Below are 14,724 nucleotides of genomic sequence, written 5' to 3' on the forward strand. Positions count from 1 at the left end.
TTAAAAGTTGATTTTTTGAAAAGATAAATAAAATCAACAAACCTTTAACCTTTTTCTTAGTCTACTAAGAAAAAAAGAAGTAAGACCAAACAAATAAAATCAGAAATAAAAAAGGATACATAACAACTGAGACCCTATAACTACAAAGAATCAGCCAGGTACAGTGGCTCATGCCTGTAATCCCAGTACTTTGGGAGGCCGAGGTGGGAGGATTGCTAGAGCTCAGGAGTTTGACACCAGCCTGGGCAACATGGCAAGACTCCATCACTACAAAAAATGTAAAAATTAGCCATGTGTGGTGGCATGCACCTATAGTCCCAGCTACTCAGGAGGCTCAGGCAAGAGGACGGCTTGAGTCAGGGAGGTTGAGGCTGCCGTGAGCCATAATTGCACCACTCCACTCTAGCGTGGGCTACAGAGAGAGACCCCGTGAGCCATAATTGCACTGCTGCACTCGTGGGCTCCAGAGAGAGACCCTATCTCAAAACAAAACAACAAACAAAAGACCTCAAAGAATCATTAGAGACTATTATGAACAACTATTAATATACACCAACAAATTGACAAATCTAGAGGAAATGGATAAATTCTCGGACACATACAGTCTACCAAGACTGAACCATGAAGAAATAGAAAATATTGACAAACCAATAACAAGTTAGAGATCAAAGCCATGATAAAAAGTTTCCTGTCAAAGAAAAGTCCAAGATCCAATGGTTTCACTGCTGAATTCTACTAAATGTTTAAAGAATTATTACCAATTCTACTAAAACTTTTCAAAACAATTGACAAGAAGAGAATACTTCCAAACTCATTCTATGAGATTAGTATTACCCTGATATCAAAATCAAACAAGGACATAGCAAAAAAGGAAAACTACAGGCCAATACCACTAGTGAACATAGATGCAAAAGTCCTCAATGAAATACTAGCAAACTGAATTCAACAACACATTAAAAAAATCATTTCCCATGATCAAGCAGGGTTCATCTCAAGGATACAAGGATGGCTTAACATACCCAAATTGATAAATGTGATACATCAATTAACAGAACCAAGAACAAAAACCATATGATCATTTCAGTAGTTGCTGAAAAAGTGTTCGATAAAATTCAACATCCCTTTATGATTTTTAAAAAAAACCTTCAACAAGCCAGGCGAGATGGCTCACCCCTGTAATCCTAACACTTTGAGAGGCCCACGTGGGCAGATCACTTGAGCTCACGAGTTCGAGACCAGCTTGGGCAACACGGCGAAACCCCATCTACAAAAAAATACAAAAAAAAAAAAGTTACCCAGGCATGGTAGTAAACACGTACCTGTAATCCCAGCTACTCAGGAGACTGAGCTGGGAGGATGACTTGAACCTGGGAGGTGGAGGTGGCAGTGAGCCCACTACACTCCAACCTGGGCAATAGAAACAGATCTTGTCTCAAAAAATAAACAAACTCAACATACTGGATGTAGACAAAACATACTTCAAAATAATGAAGATCATATATGACAAACTCACAGTTAACATCCTACTGAGTAGGGGGAAATTGAAAGCCTTTCCTCTTTTTTTTTTTTTTTTTTTTTTTTGAGACAGAGTCCCCAGGCTGGAGTGTGCAGTGGCACAATCTCGGCTCATTGCAACCTCTGCCTCCCGGTTCAAGCAAACCTCCCACCTCAGCCTCCCAAGTAGCTAGGATTACAGGCATGCACCACCACACCTGGCTTTTTGTTTTTTTTTTAAAGTAGAGACAGGGTTTCACCATGTTGGCCAGGCTGGCGTTGAACTCCTGACCTCAAGTGATCCACCTGCCTCGGCCTCCAAAGTGCTGGGATTACAGGAGTGAGCTACCACACCCAGACTCCTCTAAGATCTGTAATAAGACAAGGATGTCCACTTTCACCACTTTTATTCAACATAACACTGGAAGTCCTGGCCAGAACAATCAGGCAAGAGAAACAATTAAAGGGCATCCAAATTTGAAAGGAAGATGTCAAATTAGCCTCGTTCACAGACAACATGATCTTAGACTTAGAAAAATCTAAAGATTCCACCAAAAAACTATTAGAACTGACAAATTCAGTAAAGTTGCAGGATACAATTAACATTTAAAAAAATCAGTAGCATTTATATACACCAACAGCCAACAATCTGAAGAAGAAATCCAGAAAGCAATCCTATTTACAATAGCTACAAAGAATATAAAATACCTAAGAATCGGCTGGGCGTGGTAACTCCCAGCACTTTGGGAGGCCAAGGAGGGTGGATCACGAGGTCAGGAGTTCAAGACCAGCCTGACCAACATGGTGAAACCCCATCTCTAGTAAAAATACAAAAATTAGCCAGGCGTGGTGGCACGCACCTGTAATCCCAGTTAGTCAGGAGGTTGAGACAGAAGAATCTCTTGAACCCGGGAGGAGGAGGTGGCAGTGAGCCGAGATCACACCACTGCACTCCAGCCTGGGCAACAGAGTAGACTCCATCTCAAGAAAAACAAAATACCTAGGAATCAATCTAACCAAAGAAGTGAAAGATCTACACAAGCAAAACCATAAAACACTGATGAAAAGAACTGAAGAGGATGCAAAAATATGGAAAGATGTTAAAGCGAAGGGACAAGGGACAACCCACAGAATGGAAGAAAATATTTGCAAACTATCCATCTGACAAGAGATTAATAATGAGAATACATAAGGAGCTCAAACAGCTCAATAGGAAAACAAACAAACAAACAAAACTAATAATCCAATTTAAAAATGAGCAAAAGATCTGAATAGATATTTCTCAAAAAGATAACATGCAAGTGGCCAACGGCTACATTAAAAAAAATGATTAGCATCACTAATCACCAGAGAAATGCAAATCAAAATCACAATCAGATGTCATCTAACCCCAATTAAAATGGCTTTTACCAAAACCATAGAGAATAACAAATGCAGCCAGGCGTGATGGGTCATGCCGGTAATCCTAGCATTTGGGAGTCCTAGGCAAGTGGATCACTAGAAGGCCAGGAGTTTGAGACCAGCCATGACCAAATGACAAAACCCCGCCTCTACCAAAAATACAAACAGTAGCTGGGCATGGTGGTGCATGTCTGTAGTCCCAGCTACTCGGGAGGCTGAGGCACAAGAATTGCTTGAACCCAGGAGGCGGAGGTTGCAGTGAGCCAAGATCATGCCACTGACTCCGGCCTGGGTGACAGAACAAGACTTTCTCTCAACAACAACAAAAAAGAATAACAAATGCTAGTGAAGACGTAGAGAAAGGAGAATCTTTGTGCACTGTTGGTAGGAATGTACATTTTTAGCACAGCCACTGTGGAAAACAAGATGAAGTTGCCACAAAAAACTAAAAATTTGGCCGGGCATGGTGGCTCATGGCTGTAATCCCAGCACTTTGGGAGTCTGAGGCTGACAGATCACCTGAGGTTGGGAGTTCGAGACCAGCCTGACCAACATGGAGAAACCTTGTCTCTACTAAAAATACAAAATTAGCTGGGCGTGGTGGTGCATGCCTGTAATCCCAGCTACTCGGGAAGCTAAAGCAGGAGAATCGCTTGAATCTGGGCAGTGGAGGCTGCGGTGAGCCACGATCACACCATTGCACTCCAGCCTGGGCAACAAGAGCGAAACTCTGTTTCAAAAAAAAAAAAAAGGCCGGGCGCGGTGGCTCAAGCCTGTAATCCCAGCACTTTGGGAGGCCGAGACGGGCGGATCACGAGGTCAGGAGATCGAGACCATCCTGGCTAACACGGTGAAACCCCTTCTCTATTAAGAAATACAAAAAACTAGCCGGGCGAGGTGGCGGGCACCTGTAGTCCCAGCTACTCGGGAGGCTGAGGCCGGAGAATGGCGTGAACCCGGGAGGCAGAGCTTGCAGTGAGCTGAGATCCGGCCACTGCACTCCAGCCTGGGCGACAGAGCGAGACTCCGTCTCAAAAAAAAAAAAAAAACAAAAACAAAAACAAAAAACTAAAAATTAGACTTACCATATGACCCAGAAATTTCACTACTGGGTATGTATCTAAAAGAAAAGAAATAAATAAATTGAAAAGATATTGCACTCCCATGATTTTGCAGCACTATTCACAGTAGGCATAATACAAAATCAACCTAAGTGCCCATCAATGAATGAATGGATAAGGAACATGTGGTATATATACACAATGGAATATTATTCAACCATGAAAAAGAATAAAATCCTCTCATTTTCAGCAACATAGATGGAACTGGAGATCATTGTGTTAAGTGAAATGAGCCAGCCACAAAAAGATAAATGTCACATGTTCTAACTTTTTTGGACCTGAGGTGGGAAATTGTTTAAAATGTTCTAACTTATATGTGGAAGCTAAAATCGTGGATCTCATGAACATAGAGAGTAGATTTGTGGTAACCAGAGGCCAGGAAGGGAGTGCAGGGATGAAGAGAAATTAATTAATGGGTACAAATATATAGTTTGATAGAAGAAATAAAACCTAGTGTTTGATAGATCAGTAGAGTGACTATAGTTTATAATAATCTATTATGTATTTCAAAAGAACTCCAAGTAGGCCAGGCACTCACGCCTGTAATCCCAGCACTTTGGGAAGCCAAGGCGGGCAGATCACCTGAGGTCAGCAGTTCGAGACAAGCCTGGCCAACATGGTCTCTACTAAAACACGGCCTCAGCCTCCCAAGTAGCTGGGATTACAGGCCTATGCCACCACGTCCAGCTAATTTTGTATTTTTAGCAGAGATGGGGTTTCACCATGTTGGCCAGACTGGTCTTGAACTCCTGACCTCAGGTGATCTGCCCACCTCGGCTTTCCAAAGTGCTAGGATTACAGGCATGAGCCGTTGCACTTGGCTTTTTTTTTTTTTTTTTTTTTTTTGGAGAAAGGGTAACCTCAAACTATGGGGCTTAAGCAATCCTCCCGCCTCAGCCTCCGGAGTAGCTGGGACAACTCCAGACACCACTACACCTGGCTAGTTTTTTAAAATTTTTTTGTGTTTTTGTTTTTGCTTTTGTTTTTTTGAGACAACGTCTCACTAGAATGCAATGGCACATCTCAGCTCACTGCAAACTCCGCCTCCCAGAATCAAGCAATCCTCCCACCTCAGCCTACCAAATAGCTGGGACCTCAGCTATGCACCACTACATCCAGCTAGTTTTGGGGGTTTTTTGTAGAGATGGGGTTTTGTCATGTTCCCCACGCTGGTCTCAAACACCTGGCTCAAGTGTTTTCTTAAATTTTTTGTAGAGATGGTATCTCTATGTTGCCCAGGCTGGTCTCAAATTCCTGGCCTCGAGCAATCCTCCCACTTTCATCTCCCAAAGTGCTGTGATGACAGGAATGAGCCACTGTGCCCAGCCTTAGTTTATGTACAAATATAAATCATTACTATGAGATAAAATGAAGCACTAGTACGGAATTTAGTAATGCTCAGGTTTTTCCTGCATATCTAATGTCCTGGACAACTCTGGCCTTGACCCCCAGCCTCACCAAGCCCCCAGCTCCTCTTTTTGCTGTAGAGCAAGCCTGCATTGCTCTGAGAGTCTCATGAGTCCTAACCGCACATCCCACCCACACTTGCACGGGAGTTAATACTTAGATCAAGTTATAGCAAAATAAGACTTTATTTTGCTTTATTAAGACTAAAATAAGCAAAATAAGCAGTACCCCAGCAGAAAGTAACATGGCTGGTTGCTACATTTTGGGCATCTTGCTCATGCCAGCACGCAGGGCTCAGAGATATAGGCTCCAAGACAATTAGCTTGAGATCAGCCTTCTTCCCTCATCCTCTGCTCCCTGGACCCAGTCATTAACAGCACACAAGAATGTGCACATCAGTATGAGGCAGGGTACCTCACTGTGTACCTAGATCCAGTACAGACCCGATGGTTGCCCCGCGGGTTGACAGTATTGCCCACTTCCCCTTTACCAATCCATCCCGCCCCAGGGAAAATGCAGGTTCCTCTCTCAATTCCATTGGGTGAGGAGGAAGGTCCAACCCCTTAGCCTGACTCCCAAGGCCACCTGTTTCCAACAGCAAGCTTCTCTCTTTGCAGCCATCATAGGAAGCAAATGGGCTTAGGAGGGAGGAGGGGTACCAGAAGATGCTGGACTTTGGGGGCCATGAATCTCACAAAGCTATTGTTCTCTCCCCAGACAGGGGAAAAGGAGATGTATAACCCATTTGCCCAATTTCAGAGGGTTTACAGTTCCTAAGGCCTGTCCTTGGGTCTCTCAGTTCATAGATCGCAGGTTAAAAATCCCTGTGCCATAGTGAACCCAGTCCCACAGAGATGTGTAGAGAAACAAAGCAAAACCAAGTTATATATCCAGGGTGGTATCTGTCAAGCAGGTTCCCTTTTCAGCAAGCCAAACGTGGGAGCAGTGAGAGGCGGGGACAGTCAGACAGGGAAGGTCAGCCATGAAGAACCTTCTGGAATCATGATCTGATGAGCAGAGGGGACCTGTACAACCAGCCAGCAGTGGCCAGACAGAGGAAATGCAGTGTCTGGCAGCTGGCCATCTTCTCCCTCTCCCACCAGCAGCATCTCTGGCCCCATCCTGACCCCTGGTGGCTGCCGGGAGATGAGGAGGAAAATCTTTTCAAGCTCCTCCCTGCTCTAAGGGCGGGTGGGGTGGGGGGAAACTCCCGGGTCCCAGCACAGATGAAAAGCTGTACCCTCCCACCTCCACCCCCACAGGCCTCAGCTGGGGTCCCCAGGAGGTGCCAGCATGTTTAGGGCACCTTCAGGAGGATTTGCTCCACTGGAGTCACCAGATGCCTTCTTGATATAAGCCCAGCAGTCAAACAAATGTATACTGCATGAAGCACTTTTCACCCATCAAGTTGGCAAAAATGTGTGTGTGTGTGTCTGTGTATCTGTATATCTCTGTGTGTATGTGTATGTGTGTGTGTTACAACTAAAGATCAGTGCAGATCAGGGTGCAATAAGAGCAGCACTTGCATGAACAATTGGTGAGGGTGTAAATTTGTACAACCTTTCTAGCAGAGATGCTGGTGAAATAAAGCCAAAATCTTTAAAAATGTTTCTATCCTGTGACTCAGTTATCCTATGTTAAGAATCAGCCTCGACCTTTGGGAATGTGATGTCAAGCCTGTAATTCCAGCACTTTGGGAGGCAGTAGTAGGATCCTGAGGTCAGGAGATCGAGACCATCTGGCTTACATTGAAACCCGTCTCTAAAAATACAAAAAAATTAGCAGTGGTGGCGCCTGTAGTCCCAGCTACGGGGCTGAGGCAGAATGGGCGTAAACCGGGAGGTGGAGCTTGCAGTGAGCGAGATCAGCCCTGCACTCCAGCCTGAGGCGACAGAGGGAGCTCGCCTCAAAAAAAAAAAAAAAAAAAAAAAAAAAAAAAAGATTCCAGCCTCGGCCGGCCTTTGATGAAAGCTCAAGCCTGTAATCCTAGCACTTTGGGAGAGGAGGCGGGTGGATCATGAGGTCAGGAGATCGAGACCATCACAAGCTATACAGTGAACCCATTTCTACTAAAAATCGAAAAAAACTAGCGGGCCGAGGTGGGGCTTCGCCAGTCCCAACTACTCCGGGAGGCTGAGGCAGGAGAATGGTAAACCGGAGATGAGGCTTGCAGTGAGCTGAGATCCAGCCACTGCACTCCAGCCTAGTGAGACTCGTCTCAAAAAAAAAAAAAAAAGAATCCAGCCACAAGAAAATCAATAGACTGATAGAACATGATACCTGGAATGTGAAATAAAAGAGGGAGGAGAAAAGAAGATTGGCCAAGGGTGAGAATTACTGCAACTGGTGATAGATACATGGGGGTTCTTTATTCTGTTCTGTTTACTTTGGTATGTGTTTGAAATGTTCCATGACAAAACTCTTTTTTATAAAACTTTTTAAAGAAAGTATCAGAGGCCAGGCGTTGCGGCTCATGCCTGTAATCCCAACACTTTGGGAGGTCGAGGCAGGACGATTGCTTGAGCTCAGGAGTTCAAGACCATCCTGGGCAACGTGGCAAAACCCTGTCTCTACAAAAAAAAAAATAAAAATAAATAAAAATAAATAAATAAATTAGCCAGGCATCGTGGTGTGCACCTGTGGTCCCAGCTACTTGATCTTGGGAGGCTGAGGCTGCAGTGAAATATAGTCATGCCACTGTACTCCAGCCTGGGTGACAGAGCAAGATCCCTCAAAAAAAAAAAAAAAAAAAAAAGAGAAAGAAGAAAGAAAGAAAGAAAGAAAGAAAGAAAGAAAGAAGAAAGAAGAAAGTGTCACAGATTTCAAAGGAACTAATATGAACATGTTATTTTTTTTTTTTTTAAACAGAGTTTTGCTCTCGTTGCCCAGGCTGGAGTCAATGGCGCAATCTTTGCTCACTGCAACCTCCACCTCCCAGATTCAAGTGATTCTCCTGCCTCAGCCTCCCAAGTAGTTGAGACTACAGGTATGTGCCACCACTCCCAGCTAATTTTATATTTTTTTTAGTAGAGACAGGGTTTCTCCATGCTGGTCAAGCTGGTCTTGAACTCCCGACCTCTGATGATCCACCTGCCTTGGCCTCCCAAAGTGCTGGGATTACAGGCGTGAGCCACCACGCCTGGTCACTTGTTAATTTTTAACAGAAAAAAATACAAACAGTGTAAAAGTGCTATGCTAAAATAAATAAATTATTGTGCATCCAAACATTGGAATATTATATAGCCATTTAAAAATCAAGGATGTTTTAATGACATGGAAAATGCTTACAATGTGCCTGGCTCACACCTGTAATCCCAGTACTTTGGGAGGCTGAGGTGGGCAGATCACTTGAGGTCAGGAGTTTGAGACCAGCCTGGTCAACATGGCGAAACTCTGTCTCTACTAAAAATACAAAAATTAGGCTGGGCACAGTGGTTCACACCTGTAATCCCAGCACTTTTGGAGGCCGAGGCAGGTGGATCACCTGAGGTCGGGAGTCCGAGAGCAGCCTGAACAACATGGTGAAACCCCATCTCTACTAAAAATACAAAATTAGTCAGGCTTGGTGGTGCGCACCTGTAATCGCAGCTATTCGGAAGGCTGAGACAGGAGAATCGCTTGAACCTAGGGAGGTGGAGGTTACAGTGAGCTGAGATCCCGCCATTGCACTCCTGCCTGGGTGACAAGAGTGAGACTCTGTCTCAAAAAAAGAAAAAAAAAAAAAGGATTAGCCAGGCATGGCAGCGGGAGCCTGTAATCCCTCCTACTCAAGAGCCTGGGCAGGAGAATTGCTTGAACCTGGGAGGGGAAGGGTGCAGTGAGCCGAGATCACGCCACTGCACCACTCTAACCTGGGAGACAGAGTGAGATTTCATCTCAGAAAAAAAAAAAAAAAAATCTTTTCAGCCCAAAATCTCCTTAGGCTGATAAGCAACTTCAGCAAAGTCTCAGGATACAAAATCAATGTGCAAAAATCACAAGCATTCCTATACACCAATAACGGACAAACAGAGAGCCAAATCATGAGTGAACTCCCATTCACAATTGCTACAAAGAGAATAAAATACCTAGGAATCCAACTTATAAGGGATGTGAAGGACCTCTTCAAGGAGAATTACAAACCACTGCTCAAGGAAATAAGAGAGGATACAAACAAATGCAAAAACATTCCATGCTCATGGATAGGAAGAATCAGTATCATGAAAATGGCCATACTGCCCAAAGTAATTTATACATTCAATGCTATCCCCATCAAGCTACCATTGACTTTCTTCACAAAATTGGAAAAAACTACTTAAAACTTCACATGGAACCAAAAGAAAGCCCACATAGCCAAGACAATCCTAAGCAAAAAGAACAAAGTTGGAGGCATCACGCTACCTGACTTCAAACTATACTACAAGGCTATAGTAACCAAAACAGCATGGTACTGGTACCAAAACAGATATATAGGCCAATGGAACAGAATAGAGGCCTCAGAAACAACACACACATCTACAACCATCTGATCTTTGACAAACCTGACATAAATAAGCAATGGGGAAAAGTTTCCCTATTTAATCAACGGTGTTGGAAAAACTGGCGAGCCATATGCAGAAAACTGAAACTGGACCCCTTCTTTACACCTTACACAAACATCAGCTCAAGATGGATTAAAAACTTAAATGTAAGATCTAAAGCCATAAAAATCCTAGAAGAAAACATGGGCACTACCATTCAGGACATAGGCATGGGCAAAGACTTCATGTCTAAAACACCAAAAGTGATGGCAACAAAAGCCAAAATTGACAAATGGAATCTAATTAAAAAACTAAAGAGCTTCTGCACAGCAAAAGGAACTATCATCAGAGTGAACAGGCAACCTACAGAACAGGCAACTACAGAACAGGCAATCTACAAAATTTTTGCAATCTATCCATCCAACAAAGGGCTAATATCCAGAATCAACAAAGAACTTAAACAAATTTACAAGAAAAAAAACCCCATCAAAAAGTGGGAAAATTATATGTGTAGACACTTCTCAAAAAAAAGACATTTATGCAGCCAACAAACATATTTAAAAAGGCTCATTATCACTGGTCATTAGAGAAATGCAAATCAAAACTACAGTGAGATACCATCTCACGCCAATTAGAATGGCAATCATTAAAAGTCAGGAAACAAGCTGGGCACGGTGGCTCACGCCTGTAATCCCAGCACTTTGGGAGGCCAAGGCAGGTGGATCACAAGCTCAGGAGTTCAAGACCAGCCTGGCCAATATGGTGAAACTCCATGTCTACTAAAAATACAAAAATTAGCTGGGCATGGTGGCGGGCGCCTGTAGTCCCAGCTACTTGAGAGCCTGAGGCAGGAGAATTGCCTGAACCCCGGAGGCAGAGGTTGCAGTGAGCCAAGATCATGCCACTGCACTCCACCCTGGGCGACAGAGCGAGAGTGTCTCTCAAAAAAAAAAAAAAAAAGTCAGGAAACAACAGCTGGGCGCGGTGGCTCACGCCTGTAATCCCAGCATTTTGGGAGGCCAAGGCAGGCCGATCATGAGGTCAGGAGATCGAGGCCATCCTAGCTAAAACAGTGAAATCCTGTCTCTACTAAAAATACAAAAAAAAATTAGTCGGGCGTAGTGGCAGCTGCCTGTAGTCCCAGCTATTCGGGAGGTTGAGGCAGGAGAATGGCGTGAACCTGGGAGACAGAGCTTGCAGTGAGCCGACATCACGCCACAGCACTCCGGCCTGGGTGACAGCGAGACTCCGTCTCAAAAAGAAAAAAAAAAAAAGAAAAAAGTCAGGAAACAACAGATGCTGGAGAGGATGTGGAGAAATAGGAACGCTTTTACACTATTGGTGGGAGTGTAAATTAGTTCAAACATTGTGGAAAACAGTGTGGCCATTCCTCAAAGATCTAGAACCAGAAATACCATTTGACCCAGTCATCCTATTACTGGGTATATACCCAAAGGGTTATAAATTATTCTACTATAAAGACACACGCACACGTATGTTTATTGTGGCACTATTCACAATAGCAAAGACTTGGAACCAACCCAAATATCCATCAATGATAGAATGGATAAAGAAAATGTGGCACATATACACCTTGGAATACTATGTAGCCATAAAAAAGATGAGTTCATGTCCTTTGCAGGGACACAGATGAAGCTGGAAACCATCATTCTCAGCAAACTATCACAAGAACAGAAAACCAAACACTGCATGTTCTCATTCATAAGTGGGAGTTGAACAAGGAGAACACATGGACACAGGGAGGGGAACATCATACACTGTGGCCTGTTGGGGGGTGGGGGTACTAGGGGAGGGATAGCATTAGGAGAAATATTTAATGTAGGTGACAGGCTGATGGGTGCAGCAAACCACCATGGCACATGTATACCTATGTAACAAACCTGCACATTCTGCACATGTATACCAGAACTTAAAGTGTAATAATAAAAAAAAATGCTTACAATGAAAACTAAGTGAATAAGTAGGATACAAAATTGTATATGCACCATTTAATTAATTATGTTAAAAGTACATAGAAGACTATATAAAAATATACTAAACTGTTATACAGCGAGACTATAGGTGGTTTTAATTTTTATTCTTGATATTGTGCTGTATTTTCCTGTTCTACAATGAGCATGTTTTACTTTTATAAACAAGACCCCCAAAATTGCATTTGTTAAAGCATACTAACTTGGGAGTCTGATATATATCAAGCTCCAAGGGCTGCCATATATTAGCTGGGCAACATGAAGCAAATTAAGGAACTGCTGGGTCCCCGAGTTCTCACCTATAAAACTGGCATAATGCCAATCTAATTTTCAAGCCATTATTTACTGGGCATTTACTATGTGCTGGACACTATGCCAAGTGGTTTTCCCTCCTTTTATTTTTTATTTTATTTATTTATTTATTTTTTTAGACGGAGTCTCGCTCTGTCACCCAGGCTGGAGTGCAGTGGTGCGATCTCAGTTCACTGCAAGCTCCGCCTCCCGGGTTCACTGGAGTAGCTCGGACTACAGGCGCCAGCTACCGCGCCCAGCTAATTTTTTGTATTTTCAGTAGAGACAGGGTTTCACTGTGGTCTCGATCTCCTGACCTCGTGATCCACCCGCCTCAGCTTCCCAAAGTGCTGGGATTGCAGGCGTGAGCCACCGCGCCCGGCCTTTCCCTCCTTATATTTTTATACATATTATGCATATTTACACTTCATACATGATCATTTTGATCCTCAAAATAAGGCATGAAGTAGATTGTGATATTCCTATTTTAGAGATAAACTAACTGCAGCTCAGAAAAGTTAGGTAATATGCTCAGATTCACCCAACTAGTAGGTGGCAGATAGAGTTAGGATTCAGACATAGGTCTGACCATCTTTGGAAACCTAGCTCCAGGCCTCCAGCCTGGACCGCTCACAGGGACAGTTTTGCTGTGAGGATGGAATGAGGTCATACAGATGGCATGCCAAGCACAGTACCTGGCTCCAAGCACCGAGCCGCTCCGTCGAACGTTACTTCCCTTTTCTCTGACACCTGAATGTTGGTAAATTGTGGCAAAACAAACCAGTGCACTCTCTGGAGAAAAAAAAAAAAAAGTGCCCCTGCCCTGAAAGAGGGAGTTGTAGAGCCTGTAGGGAAAGAACAGAAAGGGGCTGGAAGGCTAACTCACTCAGGTAGACATGGGGGCGGCTCTGGGACTGTGCATCCCACATGTTCTGGGGCACTTCTGTCAGAGATTTCTTCAGGACTTTATTGGACCCTACACTTAATTTGCAGCTCAGAAGACAGTATAGCGTCCAACAAGGCATCACATTCCAACTTCCACTTATCCCTGTCACCTCTTCTCCCTAAGAAACAAGGCGTGGGTGTTCCAGGACCATACATTGGTTTTTCTTTTCTTGTTTTCCCTTTCTCCTGGAAAAAAGGGGAATTTTAGGGGTGGAGTGGGACAAGGCACTGTGTGGAGAAGGAAAGGCTGACACTGTAGGCTGAATATCTAGGGGTGAGCAACATAGCTTGGCCTGCCCCAGAACTCCCTTCTGGATTCATCTTAAATGCCTCTTTCTCTAGGGCACCAGCCTCAGGTGAATTCCATCTCTATTCCCTATTCCTACCCCACAAACTTGTGGCACTAACCACACTAGAATTTCTTGTTGGTTGTCTGTCTTCACTACTAGATAGTAAACTTCATGAGGGCAGGCCCCACAGTGTTCACCACTGTGTCTCTAGCACTTGGCTATGTGGGTGGTACTCAGTAAACTATGTAGATACTTGATAAATAGAGGAATGAGTGAATGAATAAATGAATAAACTCTCCATCAACAGTCATGCCCCAAGTGGACCCACAGCTGACCTGTTCTATGCTAAGCACTTAGAAGATGTGGTCCCTTTCCTGGAGGCTTAAATTTTACATTTCTCCAACCTCATAAATTGTGGAAAGACATGATGCAAGGGAAATCCCTATTTATTCCAAACCTCATGCTGTTTATTTTACCAAAGTACTCAAAATGGAGGCCCTGAGTCTAAGGGAGGGTCCCCAAGTTCATGGAATCCTGGCAGGAATTACAGGGCTTAAATGGTCTGAAGTCTAGTGTTCTACTCCTAGCTCTGCCAGTTCTGTTGTATGACCTCTGGTGAATGACTTCCCCTCTGGGCCTTAGTTCTCTTCTCTGTAAAATGGTGATGCAGTGGAGGAGGAGTGGTGGACCAAGCTGTGTATGAAAATAGGGGCAATTGAGTGCATTTGACTATGTACTGTCGCATGTAATTGGACACAGTATCCTCCTTCCTAAAGGCTTAGAGGCAGGGAAAGAACTAGATGCAGAGTCTAAGTAAACTAAGGGGAGAGGGAAGACAGTGTGTGCCTACTTCTGTCTGTAAACTGCAAGGTCAGGATGTGCTGGCCCTCTGGTGAGAGGACAGGACAGAGGGGTGGTGGGCTGGAGGGGGCCTTGCCACAATAAGGGACCTCCCAAACATGTCTATGTGTCTTTGCCTCAAGGTTTGCAAAAGAAAAGATTCTAAAGCCCTGGGATCTTCATGCCATCACCAAGCATGATGCCCTCCTCCCCATTCAAAAGCAATAAACCCTCTTCCCCTTCAGAGAGACAACCCAGGGAGAAATTGGTGGTAGGGATGGAGGATGGGGAGGCCTGGAGAAGCATCGATGGGGCCCGCGTTCCTAACAAGGTCCCATTTCAGGCTTCTTCAGAAAGTGCAAGAGCGTGAGCCTCCTGGTCCCCCTCCAGTGGTTTCTTCCGGAAGATAGTGGACTCAGTGGACACCTGCATCCATGCCCCAAAG

General features: G+C 44.1%; 1 long non-coding RNA gene across 2 annotated transcripts in view; it reads right to left on the reverse strand.

Moving 5' to 3' along the window:
• LOC101008523 overlaps positions 1-14,724 on the reverse strand; it is a 42,382-nt gene that overhangs the window by 27,272 nt on the left and 386 nt on the right. The window lies entirely within an intron of this gene.

Source organism: Papio anubis, chromosome 7 (genome assembly GCF_008728515.1).
Source record: "Papio anubis isolate 15944 chromosome 7, Panubis1.0, whole genome shotgun sequence".
NCBI lineage: Eukaryota > Metazoa > Chordata > Mammalia > Primates > Cercopithecidae > Papio > Papio anubis.